The following is a 26,099-nucleotide window of genomic DNA, read 5'->3' on the forward strand; positions in this document are numbered from 1 at the left end:
CTTTCAGGAGGGCTACCTGCATTGCCAAGGCTGTGAATAAGAACTCTCGGATGGACTCCTCAACAATTTGTTCTCACTGTAAAGCTCTGGGCCTGTATCAAGTAGTATAATGCCCTGTATCAAGTTACATTTACAAATCTAAAGTTGGGTCTTGCAGTCCTCAATCTTTTCTTCTGTTGTCTAGAAGTGTATGTTGTGCTTGCAGTAGTTTTTAATAATTCCCAACAAGGGTTAGAGATGTGTTGTTTGGAACAGCACAAGAAGCTGCCTGTCTGTCCTTGGAAGCTTACCATCTAGGATAACAAAGTATGTACCAGAGAAGAAAAGTAGTCAATGGGGATAAAAAAGAATCAATGTCTCTTCATTAATAATCATGGTAGCAACCAAAGGCAAATGTTTTATTTTATTATCGGCTTTATACTGATCTTTCTCACTTCCTGGATAGTGGGAGAAATCAGGTTATGGAATGAAGGAGATATTCCTTAATAGGGTGACAGTTACCAAGACTGGCAACAAGGTGACAAGTCTTAACCAATTCTTGGATGAAGCTCTGTCCCCCCGGACAAGCCATGAGGAAACTTCTCATCCACACCCTTTATTTCCTGGCTGGGCTGGAACAGCATCAGATGCAGTAGTTGTCACAATTAATGAAGCATGCTGAGATCAACACTGCTGATTTGTGCTACTTCAGCGTTGTAACAGGTATTTTAAGAAGTGTAAGTAATTTACACTTGCTCTCTGTGGATAGAAGTCTGTTAGTTGGTTTCAGTGTATGTGAGAAGCCTGCTGTTAATAAAAAGTTAATAATAACCACCATAACAAATATTAGTTTTCTCAGATTCTGGAAAATAGGCATATTTTAATCCAGACAGTGATGTGCAAAACAATGGCTGGTTTCAGTTCACACGTTACCAGGACAGTTTCGTCACGACACAAGCACTCTGTCAAAATGGGTAGTGTCAGCAAAGGAAAAGTGAGAAAAATGTATGCTGGCAGAAGTGCTGAGCTCCTCATTCCCAACATGAGTTCTCCAAACTGAATCAGAATACGCTTGTGGTCAGTGCAGGAAAGTTTGTCTAGACACCACTGAAATCCAGCTTTCATGACAAAGAATATTGCCCTTGCTTGTTCTGTCCCTTCAGACGGTGATTTATCATTCCTATACTAACTACAGGCTTGCTTATGCTGGCTATTGTACTAGTGTCAGAAGTGACAACTCTCACCCTTCACATCTGCTGTCAGAGACAAGGTATAACAAGTAGGCAGGAATAATAAAAGGCAGTGGTTGAGAAAAAACGGAGTAGTAAAAATTAGGCATTTGAATATGCACTACTTGGCTGTTTATACCCCAAGGTTTAATAGCTTTAACAGAACTGCATATATAGTTATATGTATGACAGCTTAGACAAAAGAAAATTCACACTAATATTAATTACATCTATGCATTTCTCATAATATTTAACTGTAAGGATTTTCTAGTGATTGATAGGTATGGTTTGAACTTTTTCTACCTATGGTGTCTCTGACAGCCATATGTAAACTGAATTTTCTCATGACATGGTATATTTCAACTCATCTGTATTTTTGGAGCTGCTGTACTGTGATCCTGAAGAGAGATAGAAAAAGAAAGGAAAAAAAAAAAAAGAGTATTTCTCATTTCTAAAATTAGTTTTAAGCTTTCTAAATGCCTGCATCACAAATGTTCCTTATCTAATTACCTGATGCCCTCTTTCACTGTGTCATTATATTACTTTTTTTCCTCTTTTTAATATTATGGAAATGTAAAATAGCTTGACCTTGAGTAGATACCTTGTGGGGACTTGTTTAATATATGCAGTAAATTATATGAACGCCCATTGATAGCTAAAAGAATTTTGCCTCTTTTGCTTCATAACACAGCTTTGCACTTCAGAAGCAGCAGATCCTGCTCTGAAAGACAATTTGGATTTGCTCATTCATTGTGCTTGTAATAATTTGTGATATGTCAAATGAATAAGCAATCTCTCACTTCTTCTGATTAAAAATTTCTATTAAGACTCCAGATGATAAATATATATGATATGAAATGGAGTTATAAATCCAAAATGGAGACATAGTATGATAAACACCTTGTCCTCAATTCCTACACCATTTTTCTAATATGTAGACACCTCTTGTCAGCTTAATTATTTTAAGATTAGATCAGCCTTTGTTAATCAAGGTAAAGACTGGCTTTGTAATTTTTTTTTTTAATATAAAGAGACCTATGTGTGGTTAATACAGTACTCATGAATTAAGGTATAGAACAAAAGAGGATTTCCTAATACACTGAGTCACAGTAACTGATGGCATAGTTGGAGTTAACATGTCACCGATACAGGTAGGGACAACTTGCTGTCTGTCTCTCAGAATAACATCAGCTGTCAGATGCATCAAGGATAAAGTATGATCTGAAGACTGGTGTGCAGAGAGAGAAGGAATATGGACCCTGAACTTTAAGAAAAATGAGCAGATGTCCAGGCTGTTACCTTTTTGTTTGTTTGCTCTCTAATTCCTGTATAAAAATCCTCTAAAATCATCAACTAAACTCAGCCATGACACTAGTCTGTTTAAGCAACCAATATCAAGGCATTACAACAAATCCTAGGTTTGGTTTTAAGTGACTCTAGATTTTGCTTTATGTGTAGTGGATTTGTTTTGCTTTTTTTCTTTAATGGGTTTCAATTCTGTCTGTCCAAGGTCTATTTTCTACAAGTTATTTGAAAATCATTACTAAGCTATGAGCTGAGTTTTATTCCTCTGTGTGTATCATCTGCTTTTTCAACTTTAGTTAAGTCCTCCAGTGGGATCCCTGGAGTTGTACCCCATGTATTTGAAGCTCCTGTTTCTCTCTGTATGAACTGTATCCTGAAGATATGCAGAATCCTCAGCCCATGTTCATGATGGCAAGCCATGGAGTAGGCCAGTGCTGAAAATGCCTTCATCCAAAAGCCAAATGATGTCCTTTACCTGCTTGAGTGCCTAGTTAGGGGAAAAGCAGCATCTGTAAAAGGGATACTGGAGACTGTCAGGCCTCTAGCACTGACTCTGCTTTCAATTTGTTAGCTGCAATGTTTGACACCATTTTGGACATCAAGTAGGACTGGCAATGCCATCTTAATGTCTGATGCCTCTCTTGAGAGTAGTGGGCTTATATAATGACCTTTGAAACTACATTCCTGGTCTAGAAACAAATCAGTTTAAAATCCAAGATGGTGGGAAATCTCTCATTTTCCCTTTCTCATTGTCCATCCATGTATTTGGGATAGGAAAAAGAGGAGAGTAAATTCAGAACCAAATATAGTGGAGATTTGGTCCTGTCTGTATGTTGGTGATGCAGCCCCACTTTACTCTCACTGCAAAGCTGGCTGGTTCATTTTTATTTTTTCTTTCACATAGTTTTTAGCACAGTGTTTTTGTGGCAATTATGTAAATTATATGTCACACCATTGCATATTTTCCACATCATTTCATTTGACCTTTAAAACTAATAAGGGAATTATCATTTTTATGGGTAATTTGTGTTTCATGGTATGAGACAGCAGGACAGGAACTGATGGGGGAACATCAGAACACAGAAGTCATGTGGCAGGATAGTACTGGAGGCCTATGAGTAAGTGTTAGGCATGCAACAGTGGCTGTGAGCTTGTGAAGAGTAAGTTAAAATATTTATTTTGGAATAAACTTCCTAGAGAGGGCATTTTCTTTCTAGTAACCATCAATGAGGTCTGGGCTAGCTTTTGATCCTTTGGTTCACTATTGTTTCCAATACATGCATTAGTATCATGTTATAATATCTAGATAGACATTTCAGGTAATGTATTAAGGGTGTTACTTTCTTCATACAAACATTAGTAGATTATACCTTATGATAAATACACTTCTAGTCCCATGTAATCACACCAAATTTCTAGTTAACGTTATCTTGAGTTACTAAATTCCATTGGTTAATAATACACTGTCTTTTAAACTTTTTTAGTTATTTTAAACTAGTTTTAAAGCTCCTATAGTGGACTTCTCTGTGCACTCACCTGCTAAACTATTATGAAAGGCAAAATGTTAAAAGCAAACAGAATTATCTATATACTTTCTTCCCCAAGTTGCACAGAATAAATGTTATAATCAGGTTCATCACAAGCACTGTAGTACTCTTTCTTCAGCCTTTCACTCTCTGAAAAAAAGACCTATGGAAAGTTCAAAGTGTCAAGAAAATTGTTACAGAATTGTGATAAGGCATGCTGTTCAAGCAGAGAAGACTTCCATAACGCTACCTAAGTGCCTTATTAAGCTTACATGTGTCAGATAAGATTTTCTGTGTGTTTAGGATGATGCCTGGCAGAAGTGTAGGATGTTCTGCGTGGGATGTAGTTCAGGGAGTTTTATTCCTCTGACTGAAACTTGATATTTGATATCCATTTAGGAGTAATGGGGACTGCTTATATATGGAGCCCAAGGAACAGGAAAGGTTTCCAAATGGAATAACGTAACAGCCATATTTTGGCCACAATTAACAATTCCCAGCTTTCCTCACGGCCAATATTTTTATGGCATTTTTTTTCTCCTTGTTGTTGGATTTCTTACCAATATTTTTGGAGTTTGTTCCCTTTCTCTCTTTTGCTGTTCCTTCAGATCCTCTCTGGACTTCTTTCCAAGAGATGTCTGCTATGCTTGTACAGTCCTCAATTCTGGTATGTAGCTCTCTGTCCACCACAGCATTACAATTCAAGTACTCATACAGGAGCTTCTGATCTAGACTTATTATGCAATGCAAATATATCTTGTAGATCAGTGTGAGGCCAGCAGAGGTACATCATCTTGCTCAGACAGAAGCAGGAATTTCATGTTTTCCTTTATTCAGTCTGTTAAGGTGGTGTTGCTGATTGTAGAATTTATCCTGTCTTGTCTTCCTTGTACAGCCCTTTCACTTTCTGGTATCCATTTTATGTCCTCAGTTAAAACACAAGTAGTTTATACTCTGAGAGAGCACTGATTTGATCTCTATGAAGTCCGTTGAACGAACACACTGAAACCCAGGGATTTGAGTCAAGCTACTGTCGTGTACAGAAAACTACCATTGAAGTGAGACATCACTGTAAGATCTGAAACCAAACAGTAAAAATCCCAAGGCCTTTTTACATAGTCTGATTAATTTTGTGATTACATAAGACCTGTAAGCATCCTGTAAACACTCTTCTCACCTTGAAAAGAAGTTGCACCTCTTTCTCCTCATCTTGCAACACATTTGGGGTTTTTCCCACCTTCTGGTTCATCTTCAGCTGAGCACACTTTTTCCTTTTCCTTGACACAGCATATCTTTGGATTTTTTCTTCATATATTAAAAAAAAAAGACATTTACAGCAGTGTAACAGAAAATATGAAAACCATCTGATTTGAAGATAGAGGCACCCAAAAATTTCTTGCCAAGTTCCAGCTTTTTCAAGACAAATTACAAAAATGCTGAAAGCTTAGTAACTATAGCAGCACAAACACTACCACTACAATATGCCGTAACAGATTGTTCATATGTCACTATTTTTCCAAAGTTCCTTGGCAAACATTTCCATCAGTAAACAAGTCAGGCATGAGAATTGTAAAATGGCCAGCAAGAAGCCTCAGTCTTCTCTGGATGATGAAATCACATTCTGGTATTTATCATTATTATGCTGTTCTTCAGCCTCTCTTCTCTCACCTGTGCTGACAGACCACAGTTGTCTTCGTTTCTATCTTCACAAGGAGGCTTTTGCCTGCTATGCTACCATCCTCTTTACATTGTAAGTTTAGCAAAGCAATGTCTTGTCTAAACTTTGGGTCAGATTCTTACCCAGGGGAAGTAACTTACATAGATCTACTTTGTCAAAAAGATGCCAAAATACATGAGCTGATGAGCTGGCACTGTATATTACTTGCAGCGCGATGCCCATCAATGGAACTGAAGAAAAATATTAATAATGCCAGTCCACGCATATTTAGAGACAGATTGAGATTTTTTTTTTCCTATTGTCTATTTTTCTTTGCTGCTCAATATGTCAGTATCGTCAGAATTTATTGTTAGATGAAGTGTCTGGGAGATAGACCAGTTCATGCTATATGTTTATGATGTGCAAATGTTAGAAGTTTAGGAGTTATTACCAGAATAATCTCTTGAATCTGCAAAATATATGTTCCTACCATACCAGTACTTATAGCACCTCTGACATTGGGAAGTTGCTCTCTTTAAGGCAGTACGTATAGCACCTCTGACATTGGGAAGTTGCTCTCTTTTAAGGCAGTACATATAGCACCTCTGACATTGGGAAGTTGCTCTCTTTTAAGGCAGTACGTATAGCACCTCTGACATTGGGAAGTTGCTCTCTTTAAGGCAGTACGTATAGCACCTCTGACATTGGGAAGTTGCTCTCTTTAAGGCAGTACGTATAGCACCTCTGACATTGGGAAGTTGCTCTCTTTAAGGCAGTACGTATAGCACCTCTGACATTGGGAAGTTGCTCTCTTTAAGGCAGTACGTATAGCACCTCTGACATTGGGAAGTTGCTCTCTTTAAGGCAGTACGTATAGCACCTCTGACATTGGGAAGTTGCTCTCTTTAAGGAAAATGTCATCTGATTAACCAACATTTGAAGCTGTTCTTCTAGATGGAAAACTGATGAGATTTTAACTGATGTTTATAATTACAGGTTATTGGAATGTTCCTTAAGGATAAATAAAATTAAGACAGATTGAGTTGTAACATTTTTCTCCTCAAATATTGAAATAACTAAGAAAAGTCTTACCAATGGAAGCTTTGCCATAAAATTCAGTATGGGATGAATGTAACTTCAGAGTCAGAATGCATTCACTGTCCCGAGGAGGGCATTGAGTTTGTGTTCTTATTTCTCAGGCAAGTGCAGTAGTCTTGCATGTATACTGTATTGTTGAAGAAACAGGCAGTGTTGCTGAGAAACAGATCACATTAAATCCAGATGTAATTTTTTAAAGGCCATGGGGAGCCAAACATTCTCATGAGCTATAGTATATATCAAGTCATGTGTTTAAAAAGCATTTTTTTAAATTCCCCTTTCTTATAAAAAATGTTTCTTAGACCAGAGTTCACTTGACTTCTTCACCTGTCTTCTCCTTTGATAGCACTGAAGCTGGATTGAAAAAGGGAAGGGCCTCCCAGCATTTATTGCTGTTCTCACATGGCCATCTACAGTGTTATATCATAGCAACAGAAGAATCAGATCACTAAATCAAAGTCCTAGGCTGTCCACCATTCCAATTTTTAGCAGTTTAATGCTTTCACCACTTGCTTTTTAAGCCACCCATCCTTGACTTGCTAAGCATAACGGACTGCATGGCCAGGTCTTTTTATCAGAGCTTTCAGAAAGCTACATCCATACATCACTTTGTGTTTGCTTCTCTAAGTGCTCTTTTGCAGAGCTCATTTCTCTTCATGCAACACCTCAGCAGCAATGGTGGGTAAGTTTGACTATAGCTTACTTAACTGGTATCATGAATTGAGAGTCCTGCCATCACCAGCCAGAGTTAATTATGGCAATATAAGCAGCAGGACGTCAAGATTAACTTTTGTTCAAGGACCCTACACAATTCACACACCTTTCACATATTGGAATAGTGTTAGCATGGTTGCTTTCCTTTCCAGCATTTATTCCTGTGTTGCAAAGCAGCAAGTTCCTAACTGGCTTAAAAAGGTAGACATACAATAGAAGACCGTTTGTGACCTTCCTGTTGATTTGCTCTCAACAGGTGCCTCACACAGAATTCAAACTAGGCAATGCAGAAAGACAAAACCAACAACCTTGCAATGACAACTTCTAATCCTCTCTGTTTTCATAGCACTGCTTGTGTTAAAAAAAGATGAGAAGGGAAGAAAAAAGGGAAAAAAGGAGGGAGGGAATGGACCAAGGAGGAAAATCCTGAAAGAGTTAGAGCCCTAGAGAGCTGCGTAACAATTAACAATTATTTTTTCAAAATGCTGTTTCCTTTGTGGTACTGGATGAAAATAGAATCATAATATCATCAGAATTACTTGGAATAGTCTCATTAATGGCACATGATATTGCTTTGTACCTGCCTCAAATTCCAGTAACATTTTCATACATGCTATTGAATGTGTGTTTAGCTTTGTCCTCCTCATTTGTACAATACATTCATGCATAATCAGGTCTTCTGCTTTTGTACCTGGATGTTTAACAATCCAGTAAAAGTGAAAGGAAGGTAAAAGAGAAAGGGAAAATAAGGTTTATTTTTCTGTACAAGATAACTAAACAACAGGAAGTGTATTATATCATCTGTAGAAAGCAGCCTACTCCATCCAGTTCTAGCCACAGCAAGCCTTAAATAAGATTTATTGAAGTACAGTCCTGTCTTCATTGAATAGACTAGAGGCATTTTCTTCTAAAATAGCTGATTAACAGAAGCATCTCCCTTAAGAACATCTGCACAGAGTATTCCTGTCAAGTCTCTACCTTGTATAAATATTTTTAATTAATAGATGCCTTGATCAAATACAAGAAAAAAATTAAGCTTTAGTGCTCAACAGAGACCCTGGTATTAGAATAATTATCTTAGATTTAATTTTGTTTGCAGAAGCTGTTAATTTATTTTTAATAGAGCTCTAATTTAGTTTTATGTATTTCTTGTTCTGTTTTTGCAGATATTAACAGGCCACACTTCATTCAAAGCCTATCAGCTTTCCCCACCCACCTCATTTGGGCTCTCTGTTCTCCACTGAGTGTGTTTGTGTTTAAATCAGAGAGACCACTGCTGGCTAAGATACCTATTAATCTTCAAACATGACACAAGATAGAAGTTAAGAGTCTAGCTGAAAGACCCCAAGCAGGAAATGGTGTCACTGCTGCAAGTCATCTGTTCTGTTTGGCAAAGCAATAGTTGTGCTAAATCAGAGCAGGCTGCCCTTGAAGTATCTTCTCTTTGAGTGGCAGTGAATACTGTTGCACAGCATAAAAACCTTCTTCTGTCAGCTTCTGTTAACCACAGAATCAGCTTGTAAAACACTTGTGTGTGGAGAGAGAGGGATGAAGGATGTCCTCTCTTTAACAAAGGAGATGTCAGGGCTGCAGCACAGAAGAGAGAAAACCAGAGATGGTTTCTTGGAAAACTGCACCAGTGTGTTCAGAGTTCTTTGCTGTCACAGATCAGCTACTTCTAATCCACAGATGTTAAAACTGAGGGGGTCTGTGCAAATGTATAGAATCATACTGCTCCCAGAGCAGCATGTCTGACAGCTGCCCTGTTAGCTCTTTACCTGGTGTTGGCCTCACTAATTGCCATTGTGTCTGTGGGGGTTACTCCATGCAAGAGTAATTCATGATTAGACTTGATTCCTTCAAGCATGGTGATCAGAAATACAGGAGATAAAGTTTTAACCTATGTAGACCCAGACAAGAAGTCAAGGGTTGGAAGGCTTTATTGCTCTGTTTCACATCTGGCAACTCTGATACAAAGGGATGGCATGACTTTTTTTGCAATCACACAGGAGTCCTGGCTGAGATTAAAAATGTTGTGGCCAACAGGAGCAGGGAGGTGATTGCCCTCTTGTACTCAGCTTTGGTAAGGCCACACCTTGAGTATTGTGTTCAGTTTTGACCACCACAAAGAATAGAGATGTGGAGGTGCTGGAGGGGGTCCAGAGAAGGGAAACAAAGCTAGGGAAGGGCCTAGAGAATAAATCTTATCAGGAGTGACCAAGGCAGCTGGGGATGGTTAGTTTGAAAAAGAGGCTGAGGGGAGACCTCATTGCTGTCTACAACTACCTGGAGGGACATTGTGGAGAGGTTGGTTGTGGTTTCTTATCACAGGTAATTGGAGACAGAACAAGAAGCAGTGGCCTCAAGCTGAGACTGGGTAGGTTTAGTTTGGACATTAGGAAAAAAATTTTCACAGAGGGAGTGTTCAAGCACTGGAATGACCTGCCCAGGGAGGTGGTTGAGTCACCAACCCTGGATGTGTTGAAGGGTCATTTGGATGTGGTGCTTAGGGGTATGGTTTAAGGCAAATCTTGTATAGTAGGGTTCTAGGTTGGACTTGATGATCCTGAGGGTCTTTTCCAACCTGGATATTTCTGTGATTCTGTAAAGTAACAGTAAATGGTCCAATAACTCCATTATGAATGTGTTAGCTGTAAACACAGTTTGTAACCTGTTTAGAAGGAGCTATTGATAATGTCCATGTTAACTGGAAAGAGTAAGTACTTCTATTGATAGGGGTCCTGGCAACATCCCATAGTGCCCCTCTCCATAGTACCTTCTTGAATGTACTTATAGCGAAGACTTGCAGAACTTTACCCATCTCCACAGACAAAGCCAGAAGTTACTTTTTGGCTACTATATCACTGTGTCAGCCACAGATGGAGATGAGTGTCTGTAAAGGGCATGCAACTTCAGCAGAACCAAGTAGTGTGAACAATTCCCAGCATTGTGACTCTAGAAAGTAGTCTTTGGTATAGATAATTTTTTTAACAAGTCATACTAGAAAGAAGGCTGCTGTATGGAAGGTAATGACATCATACATTTTAAGAGTTGCTGAGAGTCTGAAAAGAGATTGGTTCTCAGGAAAGATTGGATTGGTATTTGCTTTGTGAGGCCCCACTGTGCAAGGACTTACATAAACCATAAACTTCCCCCTAGACGATGAGCTTGTGTCAGCTATCAAATCTGGAACAATTTAGCTGTGCTTGTTTCACTTCACAAATACATTGTCTTTTAGTATGTTCTGCTGTCATAGAGATACAGGCTAGATATTTTTCCCTTAAAAAGTTGGCCATTGATTTCTTCTTAGTGCTACACAAAAAAAAAAAAAAAAATTGGCCATTGATGATAGCAGATGAAAAACTTGTTATGGAGTATATGCTTTCAAAAACTACACACTAGCATCAAAGCAAAGGCAAGATTGTCTTCTCTCTATCCACAGAAGAAATGTGAGTTCCTCTCAGGGGAGCACAGGGTTATAAAACCAGATATGCTGGTTCAACCCAGGGATTCATTATTCACTCTCCTGTTCCCAAATGTTCTTGTAGGATGAAGCGTCAGGGTGCAATTAATGAAACAGGTCTTCAGGGATACCATGACTGCCCTAAGTGACACATCCCTCATCTTCTGCCCACTCTTCTTCACAAGGATGTAGATGTCCTGCTGTTCTGGAGCACTCCAAATTCCTTCCTTCCCCCTGTCTCCCCCCAAACCCCAGGTTTGAATGGGGAAAGTAAAAAAGCGCACGGGCTCGAAGGGGGAACAGCAAAAGGTGCTTTTTCATGTACTGACCAGTGTGGAAACCCATGTTAGGAGTCAGGCTGGTGGTTGACTGGGTTTTTTGCATCCAGTATAAAATATCAAATGGACTTTTTGTCTAGACAGGCATAAATAGAGCAAGGGAAAAAGGCACAGTGTTCCTGCCTTGGCAGAGCTCCAGACAGGACAGGTCCCCATCTCAATAGAGCTCCTGCCATGACTGAGTTCCCATCTTGGACCATCCCCGCTTTTGGATGGCTCCTACCTTTTACATAGCTCTTGGTTTTTACACCATCCCTGCTTTTGGATTGTTCTCACTTTTGCACTATTCTGTGCAAATTTGCAAACTGGCAAGTCCTGGAGTCCATTTGAGAGAGAGTTGCCAGTGGCACCCAGACCCAGCTACTCTTAGACTGTATTGCAGTCGATTTCCTGGCTGCCACTCTGAACTAGGGAGACCCTAGCAGCTTGGCTCTCCCTTGCCACTGCTGAGGCAGTGTCGCTTCCAAAAATCTCTGTCTTGTTATGTCTTGAGACACTTCTGAGATTGTCACTTTTTCGATCCACTTTGGACTTCTACTGCATGATTCTAGATTATTTGATGTTGCTTTTAGCATCAGAAGGCAGCCAAGCTGCAGAGAAATCCAGCAAGGGATCATAGCCAAATATCTGTCTCACCTCTGTAAGTAAAGTTTGTTGTTCCCTTAGATTCTCCGCTCAGTCTGATTTATAGTGGGGTAAGGCTGTGTTTGTAGCTTAGCTTTGTCCACTTCCTGACTTCCTAAATCTCTACCTTTTCCATAGTTTTATATATAGTTTTGGAGTGGGATTTTCAGGGAAATAAAAGAATTCTATTTTTATAATTTCTGACTCTACCACATTAATTCTCTGCCTCCATGACACTTGCCAGCATCAGGCTTTCTCTGAGTGACTAAACCATCCTGGTGGGCTGTTGAGGTCCATGCTTTTCATCACTGCCCTCTCAGTCTTTGGCAACTTGGGGAGACTGGGCTTTGGTGAAAGACTGTGGACAAAGACATCCAACAAAATAATCATTCTGGCCCCATCCACTGGCCTCATCTTAATGTTTACCCTCTACAAAATCAGAAGAGATCCCCTGCCAAGAGCAAGGGAAAAGGCAAGACAAGGAATTGGTACTATGTGAACTCTCTCCACAGTAAGCGACCATAGATACTTATTTCTGTTATGACAGGAAAAAGTGAAGCCTTTTACTTATTGCTGTATCATTGTCATTCTCTTTCAACTGATAGAACAGTTTCATAGGACCAGCAACTGCATACTGAAGCATGGTGTGTTATGGTAAGCAAAAGCAGAAGTTGTAGCTAGTAGTTGGTTTTTTTTCCATCTGTTTTGATCTACTTGTTGTTCAGAATGGTTTCCTGAGTAAGTTTGAGCTATACATTTCCTTGGACATCTGTTAAGAGGAAGCAGTAGTTTATTTGATTTGACATGCTAGTCATGTGATCATGTTTCTGTTCTTTTAATGGCTGAGATATTAAAAAAAAAAATCCAAATTCTAGGTTTTTTTTATCTTGGAATAGTGAATTTGAAACTGGTTTTATGTGCACTGATTGTATTTTTTCCACTAGCAATATTTACATTAAACCTAATTTTAGTCTAGACTGTCTACTTTCTGAGAGAGTAGGTTTGAGTGAAAAAAAAAGTCATAAATAATTGAAAATAGAATTAAAATCCCTAATTGGTTTTCAGCTGTGGTCATATAATCTGTCTGTATCTGTAAGAATTCTAGTGATAAATTGCTATCATATTGTCCTATGTCGTTATTTTTCCCTCTGGATTCTCTTCCTAAATTCTATGTTTCAAATTGTGTTGCATGCATTTCCTAAAAGGACAGAGCATGCTTTTTTTTGACCTTTGCTTATGGTCATGGAAGGCCAAAATAGGCTTAAATATTGTCGAAACGTGTTTTCTGCTCTCCCTCCTGCTTTTAGGAAAAGCACCACAGGAAAGAAAGACTAAGGCCTGGTGCCTCCATGTCTCTTCTCTCTTCTAAACAGGGTACTCACACATGTTTATACATGTGTTTGTGTTCTGCCCTAAAAAGGTAAAAATAAGCCCTGACTTGACCTAACATGGTCAGGTTTGGCAAACTGCCATTCTGGTTGGCTAATCTGTGGCAAAGAGAGCTATTAGTTTTGGGCTGCATGGATAAAAAGAGGTAAGCAGGCAAACACCATGTGCTCTGTCTTATCATGCTCTCTCTCTGTGCTTCTGTCATTGCTTCTGTTTCATCGCTCTCTGCCATTGCATCCTGCAATATTCTGCCTACTACATAATAACAAGCCCTGAATTTTGGGTTTATCTACCTGGAAACTTGTTGTGCCTCAAGTTTCACACAATAGGCTCACGTAGCCAGCATGACATTTTGACCATCTGCACGTCCTCAAGACATCCTGCTTGCACGTCTGCAAGCCTCCATGCAAAAGTCAAAGAGGAACCAGGACCAGGTCAGAGATCATCTGCCTCTCTCCCGGTACCCTATTAGAGCCTGGCAAGATCTGTAAGCCTTAGTGGCTGAGAAGGCACTGACAAAGCTCCCTTCAAGTGTTTGGGTACTGTTTGGAAACTGTAGTTAGCCTGCAGAATCCAGAGATACTATGTTGTGAGTAAATACTCAAAACCTCTCTAATTTAATCCAAGTGCCTTCTGCCTTAAGCAGGAAGGAGCTTCTCAAGTCCCTCTAATGGGCAAGCAGCATAATCAATTGCAAGAACCACTTTCCAGTTCTAATAGTTTAATGTTTGTTATATGTTTGCTAATGTCTTTCATTACCTTTGCAACAAACCTATTATTAAAAATTAAGTATTATGGTGAGATTTTTTGATATAAAATTTAATAAGCTATATTTATTTTTAAATAAATCTCTGTCATATCACCATAACACTTACATTGGAGTGCAGATTCTGTGAAGCTCCAAGAATGTGCTCCAAATCCAAAATACTATTGCTTTTGGCTAAAGAATGGGGCAGGAAGGATTCTTCCACAAAGCTTTCTGTGAGTGGAGGGCCATGAAGAAGAAATGTTGATATGTTTTCAAGCGACCAGCATGGAAATGCTTGCTAGTGTTATGTCTAATATGCATGTTTTCTGTGGACCATCAGTCATAAATGTGAATACAGGCAAAACTGAATTCAAACTAATATCCATGCAAGTATTTGTCAGCAACAGCTTTCAGTTTGTATTTAGCACTTCTGGTTGCTGCTCTGAACTGAATACTCTTTCAAGTTGTGTTTATTATGGCTATTGAACAATGGAGTTGTCCAGAATGAAATCTGATTTGTGTTTTACTCTTGAAGAATAAGGGGGTATTTTACTCTGACAATGGTGATTAATTGTAAATCTGTCCATGATGGACTCAGTATGTTCAGTGTTATTAATGATGAACTATTGCACTGCTTAACCTTCTTTTCCCTTTTGTCTTGTTTCTGAACAGATCACATGTTCTATGAACGTGTTAATTGCTCAAAATTTCTTCTAACTCTTGCCAATGGAAAAAAAAATACAAAGTTGGGGTTTTTTCTTGTTAACTGCCCCCTTCTACTGATTCCTTTATAAGTTGATATTTTTCCAGGCAATTGATTTGCCTGCTTAGAGCAGTCTTTTGTTTCTACACTATAGTTTGACAATTTAGTTTGTTAAAAAAACAACCAAAACCATATATAATGACCTGCAATGTTACTTTTCAGTATGGAAAACTATTCACTGACTATCTCTAAAGTATTTTGGATTCATAAACATCTTCAGGACAAAAACAATTGTCATGAAGATATGCATATAAAATTAGTAATTATAAGCCACAAAGAATATTTGAATGAGCTGACAGTGCTTATGAAAAAATCATCCACTGTTTTGTTGGGGGAGTTTTGTGGATTTTAGCCAAGTCTGGTCGTGATCTAAAAATAACTTCTGACTTATGCATTTTTAAGTCCAGATAGAACAGTTGGATCATATTTCTGAAGGCAGACGAGGTGCTCTTACCTAGTTATGTTGAATGATGATTTTACCTGTGTGCATTTATTGTTTTAATTATGCTAAGTGTAGATAGACTGAAAAGGTTAGAATGAATGTAGGAAAATATCCAATGTTGTGATTGACGAGGCCTAAAGAGAAAATAAAACAATGTTTAGTATAGCAGTATTGTATTTAAGCAGTGCAGTATTTATGTCATTGTTAAAATATCCCCCATAGAGCAGGTGGAAGGGTTTAGAGAACTGCCCATTCCTTCTTTTTGCAAAATCATGTAAAATCAGGATGGAAAATAGATTCCAGAGAACAGTGAGAGTTGTTTCTCTGAAGTAAATGTGGTTGTAATGGAAAGAAATGCAAGACAGCCATCTGTTGGACTGCACAGCAACATGCTTGGTTTCCAGATCCCAGTGGGAGCTACCAGTAGCCCAGAAAGGAGCTAGAAATTCATTGCAAAAGCAGGTGGTATTTGTGGACAGTTTAAATTCATCCTGAGCATAATAAGTCCATTGGAAAGGAAAGACACACGTATGAAAACGTGTCCTAGTGGTGTTGCAGACACCTGGGGAGCAGGCAAGGCTTTGTAATCAGCATGCTACTGGTTGTGCAAAGGTTTTCCATGTCTTTTGCCAAGTAATAATTTTCTGCCACAGGACTACATAGTCGTCTGCCATCAAAAAATGAGAGATTCAGCAATGGTCCACTGCTTGGGGAGAGCAAACACACTTCTTATCTTAACATAGAATCAATTCTGTTTCAGCTGGAAAAGGTCTCTAAGGTCATCAAGTACAACCATCAACCCAATGCTGCTGTGTCCACTAAACTATGTCCTGAAGTGCCATGTCCAGACATTTCATGAACATCTCTAGGGATGGTGACCCCACCACCTTCACTGGGCAGCTGACCACCCTTTCCATAAATGGGTTTTTTCCTAATATCCAATCTAAGCCTCCCCTGGCACCACTCAAAACTATTTTTTTTCTTCTATCACTAGATACAGGGAGAAGACACTGACACCTATCTCACTACAGCATCTCCACTCAGCATCCTCCATACTAAACAATCCCAGTTCTCCTAGCTGCTTCTCATAAATACTTTTATCCAGGTGCTCCACCAGACTTTTTGCCTTTCTCTAGGCAACTCAATGTATAGCTTGTGGTGAGGGGCCCAAAAGTGAGCACAGTACTTAAGGTGCAACCTCACCAGTGCTGAGCATAGAGGCACGTTCACATACCTACTCCTGCTGGCCACACTATTTCAGACCAGGATGTTGTTGGCTGTCTTGGCCACCTGAGCACACTGCTGGCTCATGTTTCAGCCACTTGTCAAGCAGCACACCCAGGTCCCATTATGAAGGGCAGTTTTCCAGCCACTTTCCCCTAAGCCTGCAGCATTGCACAGGGTTGTTGTGACCCAAGCACAGGATCTGGGACTCGCTCGTCACTGGACTTGTCCAGATAACTAGTTTTGTTAAATAATGGAGCAGAAGTTTATAGTAGTTGATCACAAATTTTGTGACAGATAAACATTGTGAATATTTGACATGATTGCTTTGGTGGATGTACTCAAATTGTTTGCAAACTCGGAGGATTTGACCTCTGGGTTCCCTGTGATAATCACAAGTTCCATACTCTGAATTCCTCTGCTGATTGTAATTTGTCTTAGACAGTGATGGCTTCTGATTGTGATGTATTTATCCCATATGTTGTCAGCAGCGTGTTAATACTATGTTCTAAATAAGCTGATAGCAAACTGATCCAGCTAGAAGGACAAGAGGACCAGCTGGGCAGGCCAGCTTGTTAACATCCCTATAGATCTCACTGTGAGCTGAATGCCTGGCACTCAGGTGGTAACTTTCTGAGTGTTTGTAAATTACATGGGCAGAATGTATTAATTACAAATTCTGTACCCCCTGGCAGAAGATCAGAATGGTTCTTTGATATGACCGCATACCCTTGATAGACAAAAATGTTCATAATGTGTATAAGTAAATCTTGTGCTCCAGATCCAAACTCAATGAACACTTAATCTGAGAAGGTATCTCAGTCTCTGTATACACAACTATTAAAACAGCAGTAATCCTTATATCATTTTGTGGATAAACTGTGTTCTTAACTGAATGCAAGGGCCCTAGAGGTGATTAGGCACTGGAATGGACTACCCAGGAAGTTGGTGGATTCCTTATCTCTGAAGGTGAGAAAATTTGATGTGGCAGTTGGTGGCATGGTTTAACTGATGTCATGGTGTTAGGCTATAGGCTGGACTTGATGATCTCAGTGATCTCTTCCATCTTTGCTGGTTCTGCCATTCTGTACAAGGACAGAAGAAAAGGGTTACACCATTTCAGGGGAGATGCCTGACAGCTTGTGCACTATTAAGAGGAGCTGGCCTTTCTGCTGTTTAAGGTTTTATTATTCGTTAGTCAGCAAATTGTAACAAAAAAAGGTCTAGTCTGCTTCTGATTTTATGTTGTATTTAATATGAATTGCATGAGTTTGTTTCCATTTTAATCTCTAAAGCCTGGATTTCTCCATTTAATTTAAATGACCCAGTTTTGAAAATGCTGACTGCTTCTGTTTGGGGGTATTTGCTTCCAGGAGACACTGATCCTTAACCTCAGTGGGTGGTGCAAGTTATATCCTGCCTAAATAACTTCATTTTCAGAAGCATTTTGGAGTGGGATATGGAAGTTAGTGTATCAATTTGCATTGAAGACAAGGGAGAGGTAAACCAGTTTCAACAGAAGACGGTTTAAGACAACAAAACTGGTGAAAGGTCTAGACAACAGGTCTTATGGAAAGTGGCTAAGGGAACTGGGACTGTTTAGTCTGGAGAGGAGGATGCTGAGGGGAGACCTCATTGCCCTTTACAACTGCTTGAAAGGAGGTTGTTGTGAGGTGGGGGTCAGTCTCCTCTTTTCTTCAGTACCAGGTGATAGAAGAAGAGGAAATGGCCTGAAATTGTGCCAGGGGAGGTTTAGATTGGCCATTAGAAAAAATATATTTCCTGAAAAAGTGGCTAGGCATTGGAACAAGTTTGCCACAGAGGCAGTAGAGTCACTGTCCCTAGAGGTGTTCAAGAAATATGTGCATAAGTCACTTCAGGACAATGGTTTAATGACCATAGTGGTGCTAGGTGGATGTCTGGTCTCAATGATCTTGGTGGTCTCTTTCAACTAGAACAGCTCTATGATAACAGCTGCATTATGTTTACTGATAACAAAAGCAAAACCCTCAGAAATGTTGGTACAAAACCAAACCACTTTTTAAACAGAACACCACAGTTCCTGGCAGTTCCAAGTATGTTTGATTCTGTTAATAACCTTCTCCAAGCTTTGCTTTTGACCCCCAAATGAAAATAAAAGATTTTGGCTTTGTTGCTCAAGATAGGAGAGTTTGTTAGAGCAAGATAACAAATGTGGATTATGTCACCACAGATACCAAAGGGGAGGTTACATTAGAGGTATTTGCTTCTGGCTAGGTAAGGTGAGTACTATATTTTCTTCTAGACACAACCTTTGTGCTTACCTTACAATAAATTAAACTGACTACATGTCTTCACTGTGGCTAAAACAGCTCCTGGTTTTTGTTGTTCTTTTCTCTTTAACCCCAGGGTAACTAATACACCTTAGCCTTCCAAAGGTAAAACATCATGAAGGTGAGACACTTTAGCTTGCAAGCACTGTTCAACTGCCTAAAGCTGATTTAGCTGCATTTATCTTGCAGTAAAATTGACATACTCTGACACTGCTCATCCTTTGTCTTCTTTTGTTTGTTCATGTGTTATTCTAAAACCTCACGCAACCTTGTGTGTGCTAATTGCCCCATCTAAAATACAGCACATCTTGAGGACTGAATGGTTTTAACTGCAGCACTCCTAGGTTACCTTGGTATGGAGATTATGGAGTCTTGGAAGTAATTTATCTTTTCCCATAGGCAAGCAGTCATCTTCCTTCTCCTGCTTCATTACTCAATTGTGTATTTCAATTTGATTCATTTATGTGTGGCATCTTGCTGTTCTCCTTACTAGATGTACCTGATCAGATTTAGATACTTCCAAAGTGTTTATCCATCTGTGGGCTTCCTGTGCCCATGTCATCTACCCTCCACTGAAGCAGATGTCCTTAACATGGGAACAGGATCTTGTATCTCTGCATAACTTATCTTTCTGCTCCAGAGTGGCAGCCTGAGACTTTTCTGACTTTCTTGCACTTAGACAAACTCACTATCTCATCTTTGTTAGTTAATTGCTTTTATCTTCTGTTAAACATTAATTAATAGGTCAGGATCCTGACCCTGTTCCTGAGCCTCTCACCTTCTTCATTTAACCATACAATGGCAAACAATCATTGGAAAAAAAAATCAGATAAAAAAATTGTTTCCTCTGCATCCAGAATTTCCTGACTGTGCTATTAAAGAAGTTACACTGGGTTGTTTTAGGTGCTAACACTGATTGATATCTCTTGCTTCCCTAACTTGGAAACATCTCTCACCTCTGTCCCTAAAAGTTCACCTGCGTACCTCTCTTGACATCTCCAAACAGCCCACGTTCTGGTTAAGTCTCATCAAGTGCCCTGAAGAGAGTCTTATGAAGAACTTTGTAGTACTTGGCCTTGCTTTCTAACAGCACAAATACTAACCATAATTTTGAGGCCCGCAAAGTATTTCAGTTCTAATACCTTCATGTATTTCTAGAAAATACAATATCGGCAAGATTTTTTCTGCTGAAGAGAGTAAAGAAGTTGATGAGTGCCCAGTCCTTTCCAAGAAAAGCCTACTGCTAAGCTGAAGAATATTCCATTCCATCAGAATGAATTTAGTTTTTTCTTCATTTAATTTTAAAATAAGGTTTAGCTTATTTCAAAAAGTTTTAGTTTTAGGTATAGATTTGATCAGAGCCACTGTTGTAATGGCATTAAATCTGTGCTAACAGTGGCAGTTCACAAACAAAAATTCAAGTAAGTGGAAACTGTATTCAGCATAATGCTCTCAAAAATAACCAAGTCTTTGATAAATTGGCCAATTTTCTTTCTGATTATGTAATTATCCCAGAAAATTAACTGTGATTATTATGTTCTGCAATACAGTTATGACACTTTGCTGGAAAAGCAATTTGATCAAGCTGACACAAGATTATCTGACCCAAGATGTTTGTTACGTTTTGAGATTGTAAAAGTCATTCTCAGTATTAAGGACATTCCAGTAATTCCGGTATCTAGACTGTGAAATGGAGGAGTTCAGGATCTTTAGGGCAACAAGAATGATGTGCCATAAGCTCACTGCCCTGAACCTTACCATTTCAGAGCAGACTTTGGCCTCCTCGGAGATCTGCTAGAAGGAGTAACATGGGATAAAGTTCTAGTGTGGCCCAAGAAATCTGGTTGTTATTCAAGGATTACCTCCTCCAAGCCCAGGAATGACGTGTTCCAACAAAGACAGCAACCAAATCTCCAGGTGAAATAGATGGATGAAAAAGGCAGTCCAAGACACTCTTCAGGACAAAAAGAAGGTCTACAGAGGTCGCTGGAGCCCAGAAGACAAAGGACATATAACTGTTAAAGCAGGTCTGGAGGAAGACCATGAAGATGATCAGAAGCCTGGAGCACCTCTCCTATGAAGACATGCCAAGAGAGATGGGGTTGTTTTGCATAGAGAAGAAAAGGCTCTGGAGAGATCTTCTAGAAGCCTTCCAGTATTTGAAGGGAACCTACAGGATAGTTGCAGAAGGACTTTTTTTACAGAGGCATTTAGTGAGAAGACAAAGTGGCTTCAAACTTGGATGAACCTCAATTTAGATTAGACATTAAGAAGAAATTATTTACTGTGAGGGTGGTAAGGCACTGGAATGGTCTTCTGAGAGAAGTTGTGGAGGCTCCAACCCTGGAAGTGTTGAAAGCCAAGTTGGATGAATATTTGGGCAATATGATCTAGCAGGAGGTCTCCCTGCCCACAGCAGGAAGTTGAACTAGATGGTCTTTTAGATCTTTTCCAACACAAACAGTTCTATAATTCAATTATGTGTGTGTGTGTATATATATGTGTGTGTGTGTGTTTACCCACTGCATTCTCAGGGCACTTTAACATGCTTTTAAAGTAAGAAATTACTGTAATTTTGGATGTTGAAATATATCTATGTGAGAGCAGGCTTCAAAGGCATGCTGTCCACCAGTGCTTACTGTGTGTGCATGAGCAGGTTTGGAAGTGCCACCACACAGCTTTTCAACAGTTCTCAGGCAAAAGAAACCATCTTGAGTCAGAATATTCCATTTCTTCACTTGCAAATGAGTACCTTTCCTATTGCTTTTAGACTTCATCCAAGTGCTGTGCTGTACTAAGCAAGCCATGTATTTTCTCACTCAGTTTATAGACATAATGTGACCTGCCTCTCAAAAACCTAAATTTCATGACCACTTTATCCTTTCTTACACAGAATCAGACCTGCTTGTGTTTAAAGCTCACAAGTAGTGATATTTCAGCATGTTACAAAAGTCTTTGATGCATCAGACAACAAAGGTTCTTGATTTTGCCAAAGCCCACTTCTCTGGCAGCATGAAAAGCCTTGTAGAAGGGTGGATGCTATGTCTTTTCTGGGAGTTTTTCCTCAATGGCTTGTGTTTTCCTCAATGACCACTTTATGCTTAAGGTTTTTTTCAGTAAGGATGCTTTATTCATTATCAGGGTCCAACTAGTTGTGATTGGTAAGAGCTTTCCCAAAGGATTCAAATGTTGTCTGACAAGTTCAATCTTTCTTCCTGTATAGGCAAATGGTGTAGTAATGAGGTTCCTCTAATTTAAAGCAAATATTGAATCAGTCTTTTAATGGGCTTGGGGTATCATCAATGAATTAGTATAAAATCTTCCTTTCCCTTTCCTTGCAGAAGAACTGAACCTTTGTAATTCAGTGAAGGCTCTTGGCAGGCTAGGGTATCAGAATTACTGTGCCAAGACTGTTGCCTTTATACTTCCTTTGGAAAAATGTTGTTTCATCAAAAGAATAATTTTTTTTCAGGACTATTTCCATCCCAGCTCTGCCGTTGACAGATATGTTTGTAAATGTTCTTTAAAAAATCAAATTGTTTGCATTTTATTATTTACTTTAGTCTTTCTCATTTCCTTTTATTTTGGCAGAATATGATGCTATATTTTTAGGTTTCATATCAAATTATCAAAGGCATTTCAGAATTGCCAGTCTGTTTAGTATTTCAAGATTATAGATTTTTCTCCAAAGTAGGGCAAAAGAAAATTGTGAAAAGTCAGACTACCCAACAAGTTGGAAATGGTGTAGTTGGTTTCAGGTTCCCATCTGTGCTTCTGAGTTCCAAGGACCTGGTTCAGTGCCCACCAAAATAAGTGGGAATTTTTCTGTTTAAGCGAATGACTTTGGACTCAACTTTAAGACCAAAAAATTTTCAAACTGATTATAGAGGCCAAAAGGGTGTTTTTTTCTTTCTCTTTTAATTTTAAATATTGCTGGTGCTATCTTCTGTGGAAACTCAGCTGGCAGAAGCAAATGTGTGTGAACATCCACGTTTAACTCAGCCTGAGAAAAAGAAAGACATGCCAGTTTCTACACTGAATCCCAACACTAACAGAGGTTTAGTTTAGTGGAATTGAAGTGAGGATCTATTACTTGGCTCAAATTTCTTATTACTGGATCTCTGCAAACACTGTGATGCTGAAAGTTCAGGAACAATGTTTTATAAATATTTTTAAGACCTTGATACAGATCAACTTTGTATTTTGCCTGTTTTGTTGTTGTTTTGTGGTGTTGTTGCTGTTATTTGCTTGGTTTAGGGATTGGACATATTTCCCAACGCAGCCAGTGTGTATTGCGATATTGAATATCGCATTCAGCTGAAGCACTGAAGTGAATTACTTCAGGACCAAAAGTTCCAGTCACATGAATCTCTCTGCGTATTCAAGGAAACACAGGTTAAAGTGATAAGAAATTATCATATACAAAGCGCTTCTCTTATCACCACCCTTATGTCCCATTCTGTAAAGTGAACTAAGAAGAAATAACACCTCTTGCTCCTCCACCATTCCAGCTAAGCATAGAGAATAAATCCTCACTTTTTATTTTGTACCTCTTGTCACCCAACTCAGCAAATGTGACCCTGGATGTATAGAGGAACCACATGGCACTTTCACAGAGCAGTTTTCAGAAAGGAGCTCTGTGCTGATGACCAGCTGATTTTTCTTGGAAACTTAGTGGTGCACTGCTGTCAGGGGGGAAAAAAAGATATTTTGATAATATACACTATATTCTACTTCTGCTATTGTACTTTCGTGAGCTTTTGGACTGCCTTGAAACCTAGATACTTTGTTTTCTGTGATCTTTGGTAGAGGCTCAAGTAGAGGTTTGGTTTGTAGATCATTCCTGCAGACAGAGAACCTAGGCATTTGCTTGTTTCGTTCTCAAAGCTCTTTTGTCAGCCTTTTAGGACTTCTTTAAGCTACCTTCTCATCTGTTACAGTTTCTTGGGGATTTTTTTAGTAGAGATATTTCTGCTTAAGAGGCTGAAAGACTCTTGGATAAAACTCTAGAATTTGTTAGATTTTGCCTCAGAGACAATTCCTTGGGAGAAAATCTTGCCAGAATAAAGGTGGATTCCCCCCCCTGCCCTGCCATCATTTTGATAGCCCAGGTGGGCCCATTCCAAAGAAACAAGAGAGTTTCTACTGTAAGGATAGTGATTGAAATTCATGTGCTTCTCTCAGTTTAGCAGTGCTAGGAACTGAGTCTTACACAGTGTATTGTGAATTCAGCAGCTATAAAAACACAGTGGTTTTTTTTTTTTTACATTCAATGTGTTCTCTGCCCTATGATCAGAAATATAAACTCACTTATAAGAAGGAATAAGTTGGACAGATGTTTTAATAAAAACTTCTGGTAAAATTTCTAAGGATCTGAGTGAGAGAAATACAGGAGTCTCCTCTAGAAATAATCTTTTTTGCAGATACTTGGCTAGAGTATATTTTCACTGTGCTTTCAAGAGAAAATTATGGTGCAGAGCAAAACTAATCCCAAGATTCCCTTATAAATCGTTTGGTTTCCATCTCAAAACCACCTTTTTTCTTCTCATGTCTACATTATTTTAATTAGGGCACTAGAGCTCCTGAGGAAGCACAATTGCAGGAGTATGTTTCATACACATTCACAGCCATCAGAGGTCAGTACAGGTTCATTCATGTGAGCACTCTTAAGATCCTCCAGTTTTGAATTCAACTTTGTGATAAATACAAAAATGAGCCTTATTGTTTGTGACATCTGATTAGATAAGTGGATTCTTGAGAACTGTGGAAAAACTAGGGAACACAAAATATAGATATTGGCTCATGCTAATATCTTGACCCCATATATTGTGCAAGGAGAAGCTCCACTTCATGTTAGCTCTAGTTTGGCAACTGCCAAAGAACTGGAATTACTGGAATAGCTCTTCCAGATGTTAGTTACTTGTTGTACCTTGTTGAGTTCTGTTTGACATTAATCCTACTAGTAATGAAGCTTAAGCTGCTAAGACTGAGCACCAGGACAGCTACAGCAAAGAGCCTACACCTTTCAATGTATTCTTTCAGTGGCTCATCTGTGCCCAATATTAATGGGCCCCAGTGAAGTGCCTTCTAAAAAAACAAATTGTACAGTCTCCAGTTAAAGAGAATGAAGTTTTGAAGGCTACATTCTGTGGATTTGTAACTGATTTTACAGATGCTATATTTGTTTTAAAAAACATGGTACAAACTGATAAAAGTGAAAGTATAACAAAACTCTGGGGAATAGAAGGCTCAGGAAGTTCTGAACTTACTTTCCCAAACCAACATTTACTTCTGTACCCTTCTGTATCTCTTTCACTGAAAAAAATTCCTTAGAGAAGCATGAATAAAATTTTATTTGGCTGTAGTGTGGGAGAATGAAAGAAATACAGTCAGTCTAGTGATTTAAGTCCTGCTGAAGAAAAGGACTGAGAATCTCTGTTATGGATCTGGCAGAGAATGAATTTGAACTTGTCTCCCACTATAAAAATAGTGTATCCATTACAGGATCTTCTCCCTCTGGAGACACGTTTTAAAAAGTAAACAAAACAAATGATAACTAAAAAAAAACCTTTCTAAACAATTTTGGGTTTGACTCAAAAGAAATATTGGAATAGAAGAACTCTATGGAAAATGGTTTCAGTTGCCTGAACAGAGGAAACAGTAATGTGAGCAGCTTCTTAAGCGTAGAAGATCAGCTGAAAATGAAAAATGCAATTTGTTAGCTTGGTTTTATTGGAAGAAACATTGACACTCAATCTCAGAGGATAATAAGTATTACAAAATGTTGCATAAACACAATTACCAAAGATTCATATTCAATGTGGACCTCACTATATTGGTTGTTTATCTAGAGACCTAGCTCACACAGCCATTTATCATATCAAAACTTCAGCTTTCATTGAGATGCCTTCTTATTGCCTGTGCCTGTAGAGGAACACAAGAAAATACAAACAGTACTAATTCAAATGCTCCTCTACTGTCATTTATATATGTGAATATATGTATGTATGTAAAGCTAATCTCACAAAGTCCCATTGCTCCAGAAGAAAACATTACATGCCTTCAGATTACTGATGAAACTGTAACAGCTGAAACTGCTGACTGTGGGAAGAGAATCCTCTCACACTGTCTAGCTCAAATGTGAGTTCAGTAAATAGACGCTCAGGGCCAGCTTTGAATTTTCTAGGAAACCTTTGTAGCCCTGTGAACAATTAAGGAAATCCCAATATCTGACAAAATAAATATTCCAGCAGGATCAAACAACATCATACATGCCCTGAAATCTGAA

The 26,099-nt window shown here is 38.9% G+C and overlaps 1 long non-coding RNA gene across 1 annotated transcript in view; it reads left to right on the top strand.

Moving 5' to 3' along the window:
• Nucleotides 1-26,099, top strand: part of LOC135176791 (uncharacterized) — a 129,239-nt gene that overhangs the window by 93,633 nt on the left and 9,507 nt on the right. The gene's annotated exons all lie outside the window — the stretch shown is intronic.

The sequence above is a fragment of the Pogoniulus pusillus genome, chromosome 7 (assembly GCF_015220805.1).
Source record: "Pogoniulus pusillus isolate bPogPus1 chromosome 7, bPogPus1.pri, whole genome shotgun sequence".
Taxonomy (NCBI): Eukaryota; Metazoa; Chordata; class Aves; order Piciformes; family Lybiidae; genus Pogoniulus; species Pogoniulus pusillus.